Source organism: Anser cygnoides, chromosome 3 (genome assembly GCF_040182565.1).
Source record: "Anser cygnoides isolate HZ-2024a breed goose chromosome 3, Taihu_goose_T2T_genome, whole genome shotgun sequence".
NCBI classification, from domain to species: domain Eukaryota; kingdom Metazoa; phylum Chordata; class Aves; order Anseriformes; family Anatidae; genus Anser; species Anser cygnoides.
In genome coordinates this window covers 6,212,564-6,231,174 of record NC_089875.1, presented here as the reverse complement: position 1 = coordinate 6,231,174, position 18,611 = coordinate 6,212,564, and the positions used below count along the sequence as shown (strand labels likewise).

General features: G+C 42.3%; 1 long non-coding RNA gene across 1 annotated transcript; it reads left to right on the top strand.

The window, feature by feature from the left end:
- Positions 1–11,622: 11,622 nt before the first annotated feature.
- On the top strand, positions 11,623–18,019 carry LOC106036589 (uncharacterized). The gene is made up of 3 exons (XR_001207405.3): positions 11,623–11,762; positions 15,276–15,505; positions 17,652–18,019. It is a non-coding gene; the product is annotated as an uncharacterized lncRNA (long non-coding RNA).
- Positions 18,020–18,611: the final 592 nt, after the last annotated feature.

Sequence of the window (18,611 nt, the reverse complement as noted above, 5' to 3'; positions counted from 1 at the left end):
TTTAATGTTACTTTGTGTGCTCTGCAGAATTGCAGAAAAATGCATCCTTGGCCATTGAGGCTGTAGACAACCCAGAAGCAAACCCCCACAAAAAGGTTCAGAAAGCAGAGGGAAACTGAAAGAGTGAGCTTCCTCCATGATTACCTCTGAAACACCTTCATGTTTTGTTAGCTGATCTCTCAGGGCTGCTGTGGGCTGATCCACAGCACCGGAAAGCCTGAGGCTGACTCCGTAAGTACAGGCAAAACTCCTTGCACAGACACATGTGCATCACCTGAGTTCATGCACAATTTTTGAAAGTTCCCCTTCTGTAAGTTTCTGTGCACTAATGGTTATCAAATGGGTGACTGCTTATTTTGTACAGGAAAGCCTGCCTCGTGGAGTTGGTAGTTTAAGTACTTTAAACAAGCATTATCTACAAACCTGGTGCATTTACCAGGGCTTTTATAAAAGGCTTGTTTACCTTCAGATTTGCAGGAAAAATAAATAGACTGGAAGATAATTTAGGCCTTGTCATTGATGATGTTTTATCTCTAAACTTTAGTGCTTGATGCTTGTTAATCAGCTGTGGCCTGTCACCTCAGAGTCAAAAAATCTTCTGCTGGGATTTTTATCTGATTTTTACCAGAGCACCAATTGCATCTATAGAATAAATTCTGGTTGTGCAAAAACCTCTCTTGATCAGCAAAAGGATGACCCATTCGGTGTCGGTGTAGGACTGAAAGCCCTTGGTGTGCAGTGAAAACAAACGCCTGCCTCTTACAGCCCTGGTGTGCATAGCACCCATTTGCTGATGAGTTGCATTGATTCTGTGAAGTGTCCCATGAAATACGCCTTCAGAGCAGCAAAAAAAACAAAAAAGCAAAACCACCCTGAAAGAAGACAACCACTGTGACAGCTACAGAACCTCCTTTGTGCAAGCGGAGCGCAGCCTCTCCTGGTTCTTCCCTTCGACCCGAGCCCTTAGCCATGATCACATCCAACAGCATGGAGAGAAACCACGGCTGTTTGCTAGATCTTGTGGTCACTTTTCTTCTTAACCTGGCTCTTTATCTGTATTCTGAAACTGCAGAGCCAAATTGACACCTCTAAATCACCTGCAGCCTACCTCCCATCAGGCAGACTAGTAGAGCAGCAAGAGGCTGATTAATGCGGCTACCGGTGGCCAATGTATGCATCTGCAACACAGGGGGTGGGAGGAGAGAAGTCTTTCTGCAAGTTTCAAGATAAAATAAGAAGCTATTTCAAAATGCCTGTGGTTCAAATATAATTAAGTTTTCTTTGGACTTCCCCTCCCTGCCTTTTTCACATTTTTTCTAAATTATCTAAATAGGGGTAAAAAAGGGGGAAAAATCCATAGTAAAAGGAGGAAAAAGGCAAAAATAATATCTCCAAGGGATGTTAAAAAGCAGTCCATGCATATGCAGCCTTCAAACAGTTTGACCTTTCTAGCTGTCTCCACTTTCTCATTCACAGAGCTGCCATCTGTGCAATTTTCTGCACGCACTTCAAGCACATACTGTGACTATAGATGTTGAACTTAACTTTTCTTTTTCCCCCAGTGGAAAATTGGATTTTTAATTAGAGGAAAATGTCTATTTTCCTTGAACATAGTAATTACTTTTTTCCCCTAGTCACAAAGCTCATTTGGGAAAGTTTTCCCTCAATGATTTTGTTTGTCCAAAGCGTGTGTGTGTGGGGAGGGAGTTTTCCACACGTATGTTTTGGGGTAAAGGGCTGGATTTCCTGCAAATGTTGAGATAAAGAGAGCAGTAACATCTGAAAAATTAAATCAGGTACACAAGGTACATGTTTACATGTGCTGCACACTTCCCTCCCCGAGGAAGGGGTGGGCCCATGGGACAAGCCAGCCCCCCAGGGCTGTTCACAGCTGGCTGTCCCATGTGCCCCACCACCCTACACTCAGAGCCCAAACCTGATGCTTCCTCAGAGTGTTTTTTCTTTCAGATGTGGCATTCATCACATTGAACATGTTGAGCAATAAAAACCACTCCAACCACCTCCAGTAGTGAAAATCCTGAAAAAATCACTGTTCTTTCCCCACTCAGAAAACTCCCAAACTGCAAAAGGTCCTGTGCGAGCTGCTGGGCTCTTTCTGCTCCTTCCTGAACTCAGAGCCAATTACCCAGGGGGCTCAAACAAGACCATTTCTGCACTGAATGGGTGGATAATATCTAACGGAGATCTTCACTGGCTTCATGTTTATCCATATGCCCTTTCCTGAAGGCAGCCAGAGTCACAAGCTGAACCTCCATTCCAAAACCAAAATCAGCAAGTACTTTCAATCCCGGAGCAAAAAGCCCAACTCAGTTCCACTTCAGCAAATAGGAGCCATCTCACTGACTTCAGCAAGAGCAAGCAAAATGGGCAGAATGGACCCTTTCTTCTTCATACCAAGAGGAGAAGGGACAGAAAAAAACAGGGCTACGTGCAAGCAGACAGAAAAGGAAGAGTCCTTGAAAGATGTTTGAGGGATGGAGTCACAGTGGGAAGAAGAAAAATGGCATGGTCCTGCAAGAAGAAAAGAAACGTGCAGACAGCAACAGAGACTTGGTACCCAGAGACAACCATCAAAATGGGTGGAAAGACGCTTCCTTTGGTGCCTAAGCCCTTTGCTGGAGCAATCTGGCAAGCAGTACTGCTAGTGGAGGCAGAGCTGCCCCGAACGATGCTCTCAAACCCTGTCCAACCACTGTGTGCCCTGCAGTGCTGGCAGCACAGGGCTGTATTTACCTCCCTGCATCCTACCTTGGACCTCAGGGGGAAAGAAGGCAGACTGGCCTCTTTTTAGCTGTTTATCTACCAACAAATACAACGAAATAATCCTCTGCTGTTAGTCTGAGAACCAGTTTTGGAAAACCTATACTGAGTTTACAGCAATGTTTGTTCACTTACCTCACCCCCTTCTGCCAAAATAGGGTAAAATCCAATGCAAAAGAAACTTTAAATAAGGCTTACAAGCATGAAGCCTAGGAGTGCTTAGGGCACGTTCCTCTCCCTGCCCACCCAGAGAAAACACTTTTATAGGAATAGCCATTGTCAGCATTTTACATTTTAACAAAAAAAAAAAAAAAAGTCCACGTTAACATTGAGGGGCTTGAAAGTTTTTTAATAAATTGAATTGCACCTAATTTTAAAGTGGAAAAAAATGGTCACACTATTATCAGGGAAAATGCTCTCCCTATTAAAAACAATACTTAGCTCAGGCAGAAAAAGTCCTCAGAAATGCAGTGAGTTACATCCGACCTGCTCCACCATGCGCACTACTAAATCTCACCCACCCTATTTCCACCTGCACATAGGGTTTGCTTCCTCTTTTATACTTGCCTCTCAGATGTGGAAATAATAAAGGAGAAATAAGACACTGCTATTGTTTTCCAAAGCATACCAGCTTCTTCTGAATTTATTGTCAAGATCTACTTTTTGGCAGGGATAGCAAGAAAGGTCAAACTAGAACACAGCTGCAGGTGTGCAGCTACAATCCACTCCGCTTTGTGCCGAGATGAATGAAAGCATGAGGTTTTTTAAACCCTGCCTAACAACCCAGAGGCTCTTTTATCTCTCCTTGAGGGACGCTGAAGGGGAGCTGCTCAGCTGCTGAGCTATTGGATGTATTTGGTCGTGCTGACTTTGGGACTGGGAAGCTTTATATTACAGTTGATCTGTACATCTGGTCTTTTCTCCTTCAGTTTTCACGCATCTTTGCAGAAGGAATTGGAAAAGCAAATAAGAACAAATTAATTTGAAATCAAAACTAAGATGGCACTGAAAGGGGATGAAAATAAGGTTTTGTTATTTTCATTATTAGAAGAATACAGAGGAGCTCAGCAACAAAACTGTGTGGGTGCTGTAAGGTATGAAGAAATACTAACATTTCCACTACACACACACACAAAAAAAAAAAAAAAAAGACTGATTTAGTTAGAAAACTGAGTTGTTTTTGTATCTGCTTCAAAAGCTTGAAATTCAGATTAAAAGCAACCATGGGCACGTCTGTGCTGTTGGTATACACTTCACCATGCTGGTTCTGCCAACATCCAAATCAGAAACTCTGGCAAGGCCAGAGCAGTCACTTTTCAGAAGGGTCAGCAGCCCCAGGATGGCACAGGGCTCTGCTAACAACTTTGAGCTGACAGATGCTTACGCTGCTCACCTAATTGGCTGGCAGTTGAGGCAACACCATGGTGTTGTCTCTAACCACTTAAGTAATTAGGTTCAGTACCTTAAAAAGCATGTAATCCCTAACTAGCTTGGCAGCTCAACACTTTTTGTTGATTGGAAACTCCGAGTCATTTTGTAAGTCTTACCCAGAAACTTGACTTCAGGTCCCCAACTCTGGAAAACATTATCCTTAAATCAAACCCACAGCCTAGAACGAGCAAATAGGTGTACCTCAGGCTTCTTTTTGGAAAAACCAACCTTTAGGCATAAATAGGCCAGCTTTGCCTCAACTATTACTTTACTATTGCCTCTACTATTACTCTGTGACTTCAGCACAATTACAAGTAGCACTATCCAAAATATATCCTAAATACATAAACACAGATTGGACTGTGCTGGGCCTTTGCTACAAGTCCTAAGATCATGGCAATTTTGCGAGTATAAAAACCATGCATCTAAGAGCCTCTAGTTTCCAGCACTTCCAACTATGGTCTAAGCACAAATTTTGTCTCCTATTTAAATAACTCCTTGTTCCTGAAGTATTAGTGTCCACACAAGCTACCACACCTTTTTTGGGTGGGGAACTGAGGGACAGACTTTTGATTTGTCCAAGGCTATAAAAAAAATACTAATAGTGGAAATTCATGTCATGGCCAACATCTGGTGTACATTATTTACAAATAAGTTGGCTCTCTAAAGCAAATAATAATTTTTAAGTTTGTTTACAAAGTTGCCGCATGTTGTTTCCACTATTTTATTAAGAGCACATGGAGCTATGCTTCCAAACAGCAGCATTAAAAATAGACTAGGATTCATGGTGGATGAAATTCAAGCTTTGGTTTTGATGAGCATCCAGAAGTTAGGAATTGCCAAACTTCTTTGGTCAGCCAAGAATTTATAGTAAGACATTTATAATGGAAAGCTAAAGTATGAGAAACCTGAACAGAAGTAAGCCCTGGTCTTCCAGCCAAATCTGCCTACCGTGTAATGGGCTGCCAAGGCTCAACATACAATACACCTTACGGGGTGACAGGAGCACTGGAGCTGGGATGGAGCAGAGCATCTGGGTCAGCACAAGGGGAAACGGATGGTTTCCTTTGGGAAGCTGTCCTTGGTAGGCACTCTAGTTCCCATGGACTGCCACTGGGCCTTGGTCAGCCAGGGCCAGAGTCTGGTGCCTTTACACTAGCTGAAGCCTTGGCTGTGCTGAAATCTGTGCAAACACCACCAATGGCTTCACACCATCCCTAACATCACCCATTCAGACACAAGAGTTTGGGGCACTTGTACAGTACAGTATGTTACGGGTATCTTACCACCAAAAAGCAGGAAGAAGAATGAAAAAATGCCTAAGCAGTTTGATCTGAAGACTTCAAAGAAGGTCAAGTGTGCTTTATTACAGACCAGTTGTTTGCAGCAAAACTAGTCTTCCTGATCCAGGATTTACATCTGGTAATGACACCTCCTGACGATGGCTGGAACACAGTGTTTTCTAACAGCCCCTAGAATGGGCTGAATGAGAATACCCTGAAACTGGCAAAAATGCAGTGTCCTAAATTAAAACAAAACCATGAGCTTAAGTAAAGAGATGTGGTTAGTGGCTAGCTGCTCACCATCGCTTTGCTGGCTCATCTTAACTTACAGGATATTATAAAGAAAAGCCTCTTACCTCCTGTAGCCATGAGCATGGTGGCAGCCTCTGCTAGATTCAGGGGAGTAGCTGCAGGGTTTTCCCAACAGTGGCAGATCCCATATACCTCAGCCACGGTGCCAGAGTGCACAGGGACAGCAGGCAGGGCAGATGAGGATGTTGGATGCACTGCTCAGGTAAGGATTTGTCTTTTACAGCGGTACAAATTTTCCCTGTGAAATAGCCTAGCTTGTGGATATATCAGAAGAGGAGCAGAATAACTATTCGCCTACCAAGCAGTGACTTCTGAGATGTCTGGCTCTTCGTTTCCCTTCCACTCATTGCACAGGTAAAACCAAAGCCAATTGAGAAGTGTTCACTGCTTACAATGCGTTAGGTACTATTTTGTCTTTTAAAGGTGCTGACCAGATTACGGAAGGATAAAGGGGGCGCATTCAGTACTTAAGAATTCAGTAAAAATGGCAGATTAAAAGAATGAGAGTTCATCAAAAAATGCAGCTCCAGCCACATATTTGTCAACACCTGGAATTATTCTGTAGGGAATGAGATCACAACTGGAAAGCTTGTCTGAGCACGAGTGGGTTACCTTTGCACACTTGCATTGATGGGATGATTGTACTTCCATTTTTATTCGATTTACAAACAGGCAGCAAAGCTCAGATGTACAAATACTTAGAAGGTAGGGAAAACACTGCTTAACCCAAACCTTGCTGCATGCACTTTCTGGAGAAGACTAGCTCCTCTCCTGCACATCTGCGAGAAATGTGAGCGTTTACACCTTGGAACCACAACCCTCTGTTCAAAAGCCTGGTACTAAGACGGACTGAAGCAGCTTGCTGTCTTTTCAGGACTCTGGCTAACGTTCAGTCCTGCCAGGCTCCTGCAGACCTGGAAATGGTCAGCCCTGTTTCTGTCACATGCAGGAAGGATTACTGCAATTCTTTCTCCTGAGTCTTATTATTTTTACAGAAACTTCACCCTGTACAAAGATGAAGGCCCTACTGTGAGCTGAATGTCTGGCACTTTAAAGAACAAGAGGCAGTCTGACCTGCTCTGAAATCAAAATACTGATTCCAGACTTCAGCCAGACGCTGCTCTGAAATGTCTTACCAGCAGGGAAAGAAAGTCTCAGTCTTTTTCCATTATTTCTCTGCACCCTTGGATGAATTTAGGAAGTAGGACTAGCACCAATATGCATGTAACAAATTACTGAGATTTTCTGTACCTGTCCCTGCCTCTTCTTCTGTGACTTTTCTCTACCCAGCGATCCATTTCTCCCCCATCACCACCATGCATGTTGTGACAAATCCTGCAGCTTTCCATCTGCTGTCCAGGTTTCCTATCTGCTGCAGGTCCTGCTTTCATATGCCATGGCCAAGCCCTTGCCAGCTTGAATGTGACATGTTGAAACTGGTGAAAATCAGCATTGCTAGGAAGAGCCAGAGGGTGCCTACACTTGCTGAAGTTGAGGCCACTTGTTTGCAAAAGGGACTTGCAGGCAAAACAGGGCCAGGCTTTGAGTTTCAAGTTTCAGAAAGTGTTAACTTTCCAAAAATTAGTGTAACTTAGCTCCCCCTCAGATGACTTGGGATCTCATGAGCAGGCAAATCTGTTCAATGCAGCAGGGATAAGGACAAATAATTTTTCCTTCACCTGCTCTTATGCCTCACCACAACTGTACAGATGTCCCCACCATTCTCAAGGCTGCAGCATGAAATGAAAGAAGACGGGAAGTTAAAGCTCTGTTTATGAGGAGTTTAAATTTGTTATTAAAGCAGGTTCTGTCCACCTGGCATCATTTAAGCAAACAGGTGAATATCACTCATTGAAAAATAATGGGCTCGAGTCTCCACTCGGCTAGAATGGATTTACACTGTTATAACTCTGAACAGCCCTATGGGATGTTTATGCCCTACAAATAAACAGAAGGAGCTTTTCTTTCAGCAAAATACTATCTGTTTCACCCTAATGATCGATGTTCCCACTACTGAAAGGAATCTTGGTCCTACTTGGCTAACCCCAGAATTAGTCAATAATGACTAATATTCAGCCAATATTTTGGGAAAAACAGTATTATATATTTCTCCTGCCAAGGCAAAAATAATAAGCAAAAATATCAGACCAGCTGGCATATGTTACCATAGCTCCATTGACACCAGTTGCATAAACTACAAGTTTTGCAATAGAGCAAAAAAACTTAAACTATTGTACCACTTATGAGAGAGCATACTTAGATTTCAGTTAGCATGTTATCCCAAATCACTGGTAACAACAGTTGGAATGCTTCCAGTTCTTTCTGTGTTTTTTTAGAATACATCAACTCCCATGGCTACCCTGGGCTAATTTGTAAAGTAATAACCCCAATCTTTTACACATAATACACATACAAGTAAAAAAAAAAAAAAAAAAAAAGTAACAGGCTGTAATTCAGTTTTTGAAGTCAGTAGGGGAGTTCAGAGAGGTGTATGAGAAGCTCAGCTTTTGATATGTTTCCTGAGGATTACTACAGGTGATGTTACAGAAGGCAGACAAGGCTCTCTCTGCCTCAATTTCCTCATCTGCAAAAGAATTATAGCACCGTTTTTTTTAAAGCAGGGCTGTCTGGAGGAGAGATCTGTTTACAGAATATGACACCACCTAATACTATAGCAAGGAGAACTCTTAAGGCTTCAGTCCAGGGAAGCATTTAAGTACAAATCCACAGCTTTATGGCACCTGTGGCATTCCATGGATTCCAATACCATTTTGTAGATGTTTAAGACTTTTACTTGAATTCAAACTTCAACACGTGATTATCTCCATTTTTTCTTAATGCTTATTCCATGTTAGGACTTCAACACTTCCCAAGGAAAGTTTTAGACTTGCTGTGAACTCTTCACATCTCCCCAACAAATGCTAACATCAGTAGTAGACAGGAATACTGAGGCTAAAGGTGACTAGCTCCAGAGAGCAGAAAGTGTGCTGAAGTTGGTATAGGAGGAATAGAAGCAGAGCACTTTCTGATCCTGCCCCCGTATGCTTTGCATGCTACAGGCCTAGCATATTGCATAACTATGAAAAAGGGTGCAGGTGCAGCACTGTGAGTTGTGCTCCCATTTTATGGTAAGCAGGACACTCTCAGATCTTATTTCCAGTCCTACAGGCATGGGACAGACTGTTGTCTTTGATGAAATGCCATTGCTTTTCTGTGAAATGTGGGTCAGCTATAGGGAACGGACCTTAAATTATCTGGAGTGTTCACAGGGAGGAAGAGGGCAGAAATAGCTGAAAAAACAGCAGAATCAAACAATATGCAACATTTCCTTACCCCCCACACCCTCCTCCCCATCTGCCCCTGATTATCGACTCATTTCTATTTGAGGAGTAGGGACTAACTCACTTTTATGTAGTATCATATGTTAACACCTGCAAAACAAACAAAAACAAGCCAGGCTGTCTAGTTGCCAAAGGGCAAATCAGGCACCTTCATTTTATCTTACGCATGCACTGGCAGAGGCAATGATGTCTGAGCGTGGCCGAATCTTTACTCAACTGCTGCAAATGCCTCTTCCCAAATTCCCAATTTTGCATGAAAGAAAGGACCACTCTGTTCAGATGTGCCCAGAAGGTACCAACAGACAAGACCTTTGGCTGGTGACATCCAGGAGGAACTCTTAATGCACGACCTGACTTATGGCCAATTCAAAAGATTGGCGATCATTTCCTTGTTTTAGTTTCTTTACTTTCACGGACGTGTGCCCCAGAATTTGCCTTTTCTTTCACCAGGGAACCTCCCATTATGCCATGCTGCTGGACCAGAGGGAATTTTGTACCTTCCTCACAGGCACTGGGGACATCAACCTCACCACAGAGCTCAAACTCCTGTGACCTGGCGACAGCAAGCACCCCAGTATTTTACTCTAATCCTGGCATGAGACATGATTGGTTAGCTCTTACCCTTGTCAGCGCTACTCCTGCTCAGACACGACCGATCTGCCTGCTGGACTGCAGATGTGAACACATTAAGCTAAAAGGAAACGTGACTTTGATTCTGATCAAGCCAACGGTAAATAAGTTATCAGTGTTTTATGACAACTTTTCCTTCCAATCTTATAGGAGACAAGACCTGGATATGTAGTATTTGGCCACCAAGTCCTGAAATAAGACTAAGGCAGTCTGGCAGAGAAATGATGCTCAAAGTTAGGACTGGGAAACACAGATCTGTATGAAGGTATCAATGCAAAGCCTCCAACTCCAGACGAGTAACATTCCTTACCATTTACAGAAATTGCTCAGAAAGGAAAGGGGCTGATAACAGGGTGGGATGGACAGAGAGTCACAGAAAATATGGAGCACTGCAGTATCTAAAAAAAAAAAAAAGACCTGAATTTGGTTAAGGCAGGCCAATATAGTCTACCTGAATTGATAGATCTGTGCCTAAGAGAATTGTCATGGGAAAGGCTATGATGGAAAATGTTAGCGTGTCAAACCTGACATAGTTTCCACTAAAAATGGATTTTCTGAACAAAATCACCCTCCCCCCCCAACTGATTTATTATTATTTTTTTTTCTCCTCAATTAAAAAAAAACAAAAAACTTTTCCTGTTATGTACTGGGAGAAATCCCAAGCAATTTCAAACATGGGTGGAAAAGGAAAAGAAATGTTCCCTACCTATTCTAACCCCTTTGGGAAATTTATTTAGGTGAGACAAACACCACAAGTGAACACAGAAGCCCTGTGTTAATGGACAGGGTTTGTTGCTGAACTTGCTGCACAGTTTGCCGGGGTGAACATCCAAGTCCATAATCTGGCACAAGGAGATAACAGCACTAAAAAAAATTGGTTCATATCCAAAAGTGCTTAGCTGAGATGTTCAGTTCCAGTCTAGAAATTTATTTCACCCAACTTGCATTGAATTAAAAGGTAGAGCATAACTAAAAAAAACAAACCCTGAATCTCAGGGGGGATATAGCAAAGAGAAAGCAAGGAACAAAAAACTTTTACAAAGTTGAAATGGACCATACATTGATAGACAAGCTTGCATATTTCTTGTGCAAAAAATAAACTGGGAGGAGACCCGGTAGAAAAAAATACTTTAAATGACAGAGTTGTAAAAAATTATTTTTTCATTAAATAGTGTAGTCAGTATTGTTGTGTTATTTTAGTTCATTCTTTTGCTCGTCCTCTCTTAAAAAGACTTTTTTGCTTTTCTTCTTCCATCATTTGTTTTCTTTTTTCTCTCTATTTTTTTTTCAACTGGTCTTCTTCAATTTGGGTAGTTAAAAAAAACAGGAAGACACACCTGTGGGCAGGAAACAAGTTTAAAGCCATACAACTGGAGAAATAAAAATAATAATAATAATAAAAAAAAATCACTTTTCATATGTCAATTAAAAAATAAATTCTTTTTGTCAAAAAACAATCTCCAATCTAGAAAAAAGTCATTTTTCAAAACACAGCCCACAGAAAAAACAGACGCTTTTGGTCATTTCTAAAAATGAGGTCATGGCTCAATGTGGTCTCCTTTTAAAACCTACCCATTACAGCACCTCTCACTTGGGGTGGCTGCAGGACCTACAGTCATCTATCCAATCGAGATCATATCAAATTCTTGTGCTAATAGAAGTTTGGCAGATATCAGGAGAAAGCTTTTGGGGGCAAATACCCACCTGGAGCAAGCGGATTTATCTGCACTGCAGAACTGACCTGATCTCACCCAGCTGATGATCCGTCCCTTTGTGATGCGAACTATTGTTATAACTCAGCCCAGTTGGTTCATGCCCTGGCTTGCTCTGACACCCCATAAACTTGAGCATTTCAAAGGAGCGATGCACAATGACCCTACCAGCTTGTCTACTGTGTCTGATTACCCTCTGCTAATCCACAGCTGTTCCTCATCAAAAAAGTAAAGCAGCAAACGCTACTGATCACAACCTGAAAGGCCGACAGGTATTTTTTCTACTCTACTTTGCATATTGGAATGCTGATTTGCTCATCCCCAAGCAGTGCTAATTATACCGATGTTAGCCTCTCTGTGAGCTTCATTCACTTCACAACCTGATTCCTCCGCCTGCTGACATGCAAAGGCACGAGGGATACTGGGTTTAACAGGTGGTACATTCAGCACAGGAAACATTCTTACTGGGATATACTGTCCAACACTTCACAATTTCTCATCAGCTGAAAAAAATCATACTGAATTCAGAGATTCGCTAGGTTTGTGTTCTGGTGAAGCATTTTCATAGCAACTATGTTTATTTATGGGGCTGCTTATATAGCTCACTGCAAAGAAGATTCAATGATAAGTGAAATGATTATATTCTGTCAATACTGAAAACTTGCACATCAATCATTTTGTCTATTTAAAAGCACATCAGGCAGGGTCAGTCGGTGGTCTTCTGACATGAGACAGGAAAACTCCTAATTACTTCCTATATACACACAAAGATGTCAAAAAGCAAATACTGCAGATATAACAGACTTGGCGAAAGAACCTCTTAACTGGAGGATCAATCAGCGGGCAGACGGTGTGCCTCTTGGAGGAGACTCAGTTCTGCACGAGAGCTATCGCTGCTGCTGGCAACAGCCACCTGTTTTATTTTGGGGAGGGAAGGAAAACAAAACAGCCTTTCCAGAGCACAAGTCTGACATGAATTGCACTGAAGTTAACAGAAATGCTGCCTGTTAATTTCTGTGAGCTTTGGATCAATTCCTGTGTTTGGCAACTGAAATGATGGAAAAGTATCTGGTACCCGAGAACCAAGGTCCTCTGCTGGTGTAGAGATGGGCGTCAGAAGTATTGCTGAGGGTTTTTGCATTCAGAAAGAGACATAAAACAATGTTTTCTGTCATTTGTCCTTAATAATAGCAATACTTTTAGTAATGCATTCCTGAGTGTAGCTAAAAAAATCATAGCCGTTCTCAGTTTGCCCATCTAAACCCACAGATAGAGGGAAAAACAGGTCCAAGCAAGCAAATAATTAATAAATGCTGGTCTCTGTGGTACTTATGGAGTAAAAGTACAGTATTTCCTACTACGGAAATCTCTGATTTTGCACGAGTATATGGCACTTGATGGCTCTGTGTCCGAAGTTCATGGGAATCTAGCTGCAGCATTGTATCTTCCTACCCTGCACACCTCCAGCAAGCACTAGTGCAAAGGGTAACAGCAAAGGAAGACCTACAGCTCAACCTGTTTTGCTCATGATGAGGAAATAAATTACTGCCAGACAAAATAGACTATTCTAGAACTTCACTAGAGCTACTGATTTGTGTGCAAAGTAATTAAATACTGCTGTGACACAAAGCAATATAAAGGATTGCATCTTTCTGCATTTTTGTACAATTCAACCATGTTAAGTGATGTATATGTACAATTACTTATATAAGCATAAAACTTGTTCATCACTTATGTAAGTATATACCTTTCACACCAGTTCAATTCTGTTTTCAAAGTGGGAAGATAACAGCACATCTCTACTTTGATTGCACTAATGCAAACATCTTGTTGCTTTCTTGCTGCACTATGGGGGGAGAAAAATTCAAATTTTGGCAGCTAACATACCATAAGCACAGTAATTAAGGACATTCCCAGTTCAAGGGAAAAGTAAAATAGATACGAAAAGTAAAATAGATACAGACAACAGATAGAGCAGTCAGCATCCTTCCGCTGTAAAATACGATTAGGCAGAGGTGTGACAGTGGGGGGTTGCAGAATACTGACACCGGCATTTTTTATTATTATTTATTATTTTTTATTATTAAATAAATAAATGAGCAATTAAATACATCCATTGCAAGCATCTGAGTGCAAAGAAGAGGGCAACAACTGGATCCAGCTCCTAAAACTAAACCTTCACACACACTTCTCTGATGCAAAAGGATGAATCTGTTGCAGTTTTCAGAGTTCTTTCAAAGAAGGATATTTCCCCCTAACAGTAAAATAAAATATTTTTCTTCTTGTTTAAAGAAGCACGCTGTTAAGAATGAAAAGCAACTTGCTAGAAGTATGTTGATGCATCAGAAATACAGCAGGCAGCTACTGGGCATTACTGGCAAAGGTATAAGCTGACATCACTGACAACCAACCGGAGCGCTTCGCTGATGTCCCAGATTCCTGAGCTCTTTCATAACTGTACGGGGTATGCTACACCTATGCTTCTCCTCCCTTCCCAGCCTCCACCGCAGCCCCCCCAAGCCCACAGAGGATGTCTGGGGGACAGGCGGCAGGATGGCTGCCCACCTGGATGTGGATCCGGGATCTAAGTCAGCTGCTCTGGTTCTGAAAAGCCTGGCTAAAACAAGCACGGCACTACCCATAGTAGTGTTAGTGACCCCACTTCAAGTTCAGACACTCATTTCAGCTGGCAGAATAATGCATATGCCCGTGTGTTTGTGTTGCATGAGGGGGAAAACCCTCTGAAAAATAATGAAGGGCTGTAATGGGGTTTCACTAGACGAAATGAAAATGCAAAATTTCCTGTTTATTTTTGTAAATGAATGAACAGAAAAAATGTCACTGCTTAGCCTGGTGCATGCTGAACTTCTGCAAACCTTTGAAGAGAACACTGACAATTTGTATTTCCACTCTTTTTAGTGGGGGAAGGAGCAGAGTTAATGATTTCTCCAAATCTTTCGCAAAATGGTTTCTTTGTGTGCTTTTTCTCTTGGTTCTAAAATGTTTCTTTTCAATCTTCCGCTTTCATTTCTTAAGGGGTGTTCCAATTTTTTTTTTTCCTTTTTAAAAACTGATTTATCAAGAGCTGCTGGTTGGCTGCAGGGCCTGGCAGATCGGTAAGGCAATTCAGCAGCGAATTCAGATCTTTGTCCAGTATGTGAGCAAATGTGTGCATGTGAAGTTTTCATATATAGGTACATTAGTTAAAAGTTGCATGTTTTTTTAAGGACTTTTATGTAAAGTGCACAATCTTAGGCTGATAATCTAACTGTACTTCCTATAAAACACCAGATATACACAGGAGGCTGTAGGAATCAGACGACCTATGAAACTCCCACCAAGTTATGAATAGAAAATCCTTTGGTGCCCCTACAAAGACTCCTGGTGATCTCGGAGCACCCTATAGGAAACAGGCACATCACACAACACATATCACACCCTGATGCACTGCACAGCCTCTCCCGTAACAGAGTCAAGATCCAGAAGGCAGCATTTTTCCCCAGCAGTTACAACTCAGGCTGTGGAAATAGCCAACAAATCCATTGGGTGACCAGGGAAAGAAGCCCAGCTTGGTTGTGTCAAATGCAAGCTTTGGGCTTTGCAGGCAAAGAAAAAAAAAATCATTCCTGCTCCTGAAAGGTCCCTTTTTATGTTTAAAAGTTAAAAAATCAAATCACCAGAAGTTCTATTGAGGTAAAACCTAACTTAAATGTTTCAAATTTCCCCAAATATGGATATAGTAATAAAGCACTGACACAGTTTCAACATCTCTTCTGTCCACACAGAGCTTTTAAGCCAAAATTGTTGGCCAATTTGTCCCAACCTCATGGAGGATACATCTGTTTCAGCAGATTTGCTGTTCATTGAAGTAACTGCTTTGTCCTAAAAACTGATAGACTTGTCAAAGCCCAAACCCAGGACAGAAGAATAAACCTTCATTTTCCCAGAATGAGGAGCAGAACTCTGTGAGGTGATCAGCAGGCAGGACGGGACCTGAAGGTACATGAAGCAGAAGGTAAAGCATCAGAAGAGCTGTACAGTTTTGGAATCGGACTTGGGCTGGGCAAGTGCAGATGCAGAAACCTCAAATACCATGAAAGAGTCAGGCAGTGATGGCAGTGGTGATTGCAGCTCAGCTTTTATTTTGTTTAACTAGGACCTCGTGCTTTTGCACCATGGCTTTATAGGCAAAAATAGCTGGTAGCAGAACAGAGAACTGACATCTAGGATGCTTTCCTCAGCCCAAGTGTAGGCATCTACAAGCCATTTATCTCAACTGCCCCTAGACACACACAGAGAAAAATAAACATTTTTAAGTCATGTCTCACCTCAAAGATAGACAATTAATACAGGTTAGATGAATTGTCCTAAAGTGCAATCCTACTGATGATAAAGAGAGCCCAAAGGACTATCAGCTGTGGATACCTGCACAGACAATGGCTGAAGATAGGCAAGTTGAGTTCAATGGCACACACACACACAAAATAAGCAAAAAAAAACACAAAACAGCTCTGCTTGCACATGCAACAATTTATCCCTCACTGTTGGCATTACTTCACTATCGTTTTCGTCCTCCAGGAAAAAGAGGTGAGAATTCAGTAAGGGTCTCCTGGGGTACTGAGCATTCACAGCTCCTCTCCAGACTGCTCAGTGGCTGGTTCCTCAGCAGCCAGGAAGACAGCTCCGCAGCTGTGCCATGACCGGCCCCTTCCTATCTGTGCTTTGGCTAAGCCTGCAGGAGCTGCAATCGTAGGTGCTGTAATATACCTAAATCAAACAGTGAAAGATATCCTTCTATATAAAATCAGGGTCCATCCTACATCTTCAAGATATCCTTGACCCAGTATTTGGGTGAAGATCTGGCCTTCAAAGCAGTAATGTGTCAATAGCGGAGGAAGTTGAAAAGGCGGTCGGATGCAGTCAGATTTCTTTTTTTCCACTGGGCTGTGAATCCCCAAGCAGAGTATACAATTTTAACAGCGCCTTCTCATTCCTAAAGGATTTAGACTGGGAATTTGCTGTGTCCATAGTAACATCAGGAAAAGGGATCTCAAGTGAGATTTCCACATTCTACCACTTGCCTTATTGAACCTTTTCTCGATAGCCGGGTTGCTGTTGAGTCTGGCTGTGAACAAGGACCTGGGCTTAATCCCACCTGTCAGCCAAGCCCTGCAAACAGCCTCTCTTCGTTATCGTGCTCCAACCACACTTTGGAGTCTCACGTGGGGACAATAAATATCCCTGGATTAACATCCAAGAGAGAGGTGGGTCGAATGCAAGCGTGAACACCTTACCGTGAGTCTGGGCTGACATAGCCCATGCCTGGGATGGCTTTGTTATAGCAGTCACCAGGGCAGTTGGAAGACAAATAATTGAAGAAACAGCTTCTTTAATACAGTCCATGGGCAGCATGTGGTGCAACTTTCTCTCTGTTTCCCCCTCCCCAACAAGAATTCCTCATATCAAACTGGTTTGGTGTTAAGTGCGCATATCTAGGAGGCATTTCTCTCAAAAATTTGGATCCAAACACACATCAAAAATAACAGTTCATCCGTCACGGTTGGGAAGCATGTATGACAAGAAAATATTTGCTTTGCTCTGGTTTTGTGTTTGGTTTGCTGACCGCTTATATCAAAAAGCTAGAACAGCTTTTTCATCTTGGTGCAGTTTAGAAACATTTATAGGACAGATGGTCTAAATTTGTGGGTTTTATAAACTTAATGAGAATGTAAAAAAAAAAAAAAAAGCACATATGGGTGCAATATTTTCTGGGGCTTCTTTGAGCTGGCCAAAAAGTAGCCCACTGCAGAGCGGAGTAACAATTCGCATTGGGAACTCATTCAAAGGTTTACAAATGACTGAGCAGAGGGACTGCCACAGGCTTTCTTCACCTCAGTGGCAGTTTCACTTGCACTGTGTGGTATAGAGAAAACATACATTTATTCTTCCCAGCAAGCAACTGTTTCTTTAAACTTTGCCTTTGCAGAACTGTTAAATGAGCTGGCTGCAACAGCACACCAAAAGGCATAAATACTGCTCTATCCTCTGTCCTGAAGACTTGCTCTTGGGGCTTTTTCCTGGGCCCCATAGAGAAACCGATGGCTACACATCTCTAAGATGATTATTATTTTAGTCTTACATGCAGCTTTCTCTTTATCCAGACAGCCCTATTTAAACAGCAATGACAATGCAATCCGATCCTGAGGTCAGGCCGCAGCATGGGGACTTGGGAGGTCTGTATGGAGGCCCTGGCCCAGCTCCAGGCGCTGTCACGACCTTCTGGCAGTCACAAAGGAGCAAGACCAAGCACGGCACTTGTCCTGAAGCGGGCCTCCAAATGGACCATCATGATCACAGCCAGAAGGAAGGGTAGCCCTCTCTCCAGGGATGCACCAGGGAAGTCTGGTAGCCTGTCTCTTGGGGCACCCAAAAAAACATGTCTGACGAAAATGTGAGTGACGTGCAGTTTTCTGTTGTAATGCTTCCACGGAGTGTTCTCCTAGATGTCAAAAAAATCACCGCGCAGAGGTGTCACCCTTTGCATTCACCAGACCTTTACTTCTTTAACTTGTCCAATACCTTCCCAAATTCTCATGAACTTATGTCCACAGTGTGTCACAGCTCAGTGTACTTTGCTGTGTGCAGAGCCATTTCCTCTTGCTTGACTTGAACCCACTGCCCCTGCTTTTCATTTACCAATCTGCATAGGAAGTGACAAGCGTCCCTCTCCACTTTCTCCAGGCGCTTTGTCCACAGTCTGGTGTACGAAAGCCTGCCTCAAAGCAAATCTATCAGCATACATCAGAGTAAAAATCAGTCTGTAAGGTCACCTGAGAGTCCTGTTTTCTCTCTACAAAACAAGGATTAACAAATACCATCTTCTCTGGCTCTTTCTACCAGTCAGTCTCTCCATTAGAAAACAACATCACAGGTGAAACACCTGCAAGCTGAAATAAAGCAGGTTGAAGCTGTTTTGATGAAACAACATCCTTTGTGTAAGATAGATAGCAAACATCTCCTGTTAGGCCAAAGTGCTCCCCCATCCTTACCCCCAGTCTGAAAAAAAATTAGTTAAAAATCAGCTTCCAGTCCTCTTTCATGTTAACTATCAAAATATTCAT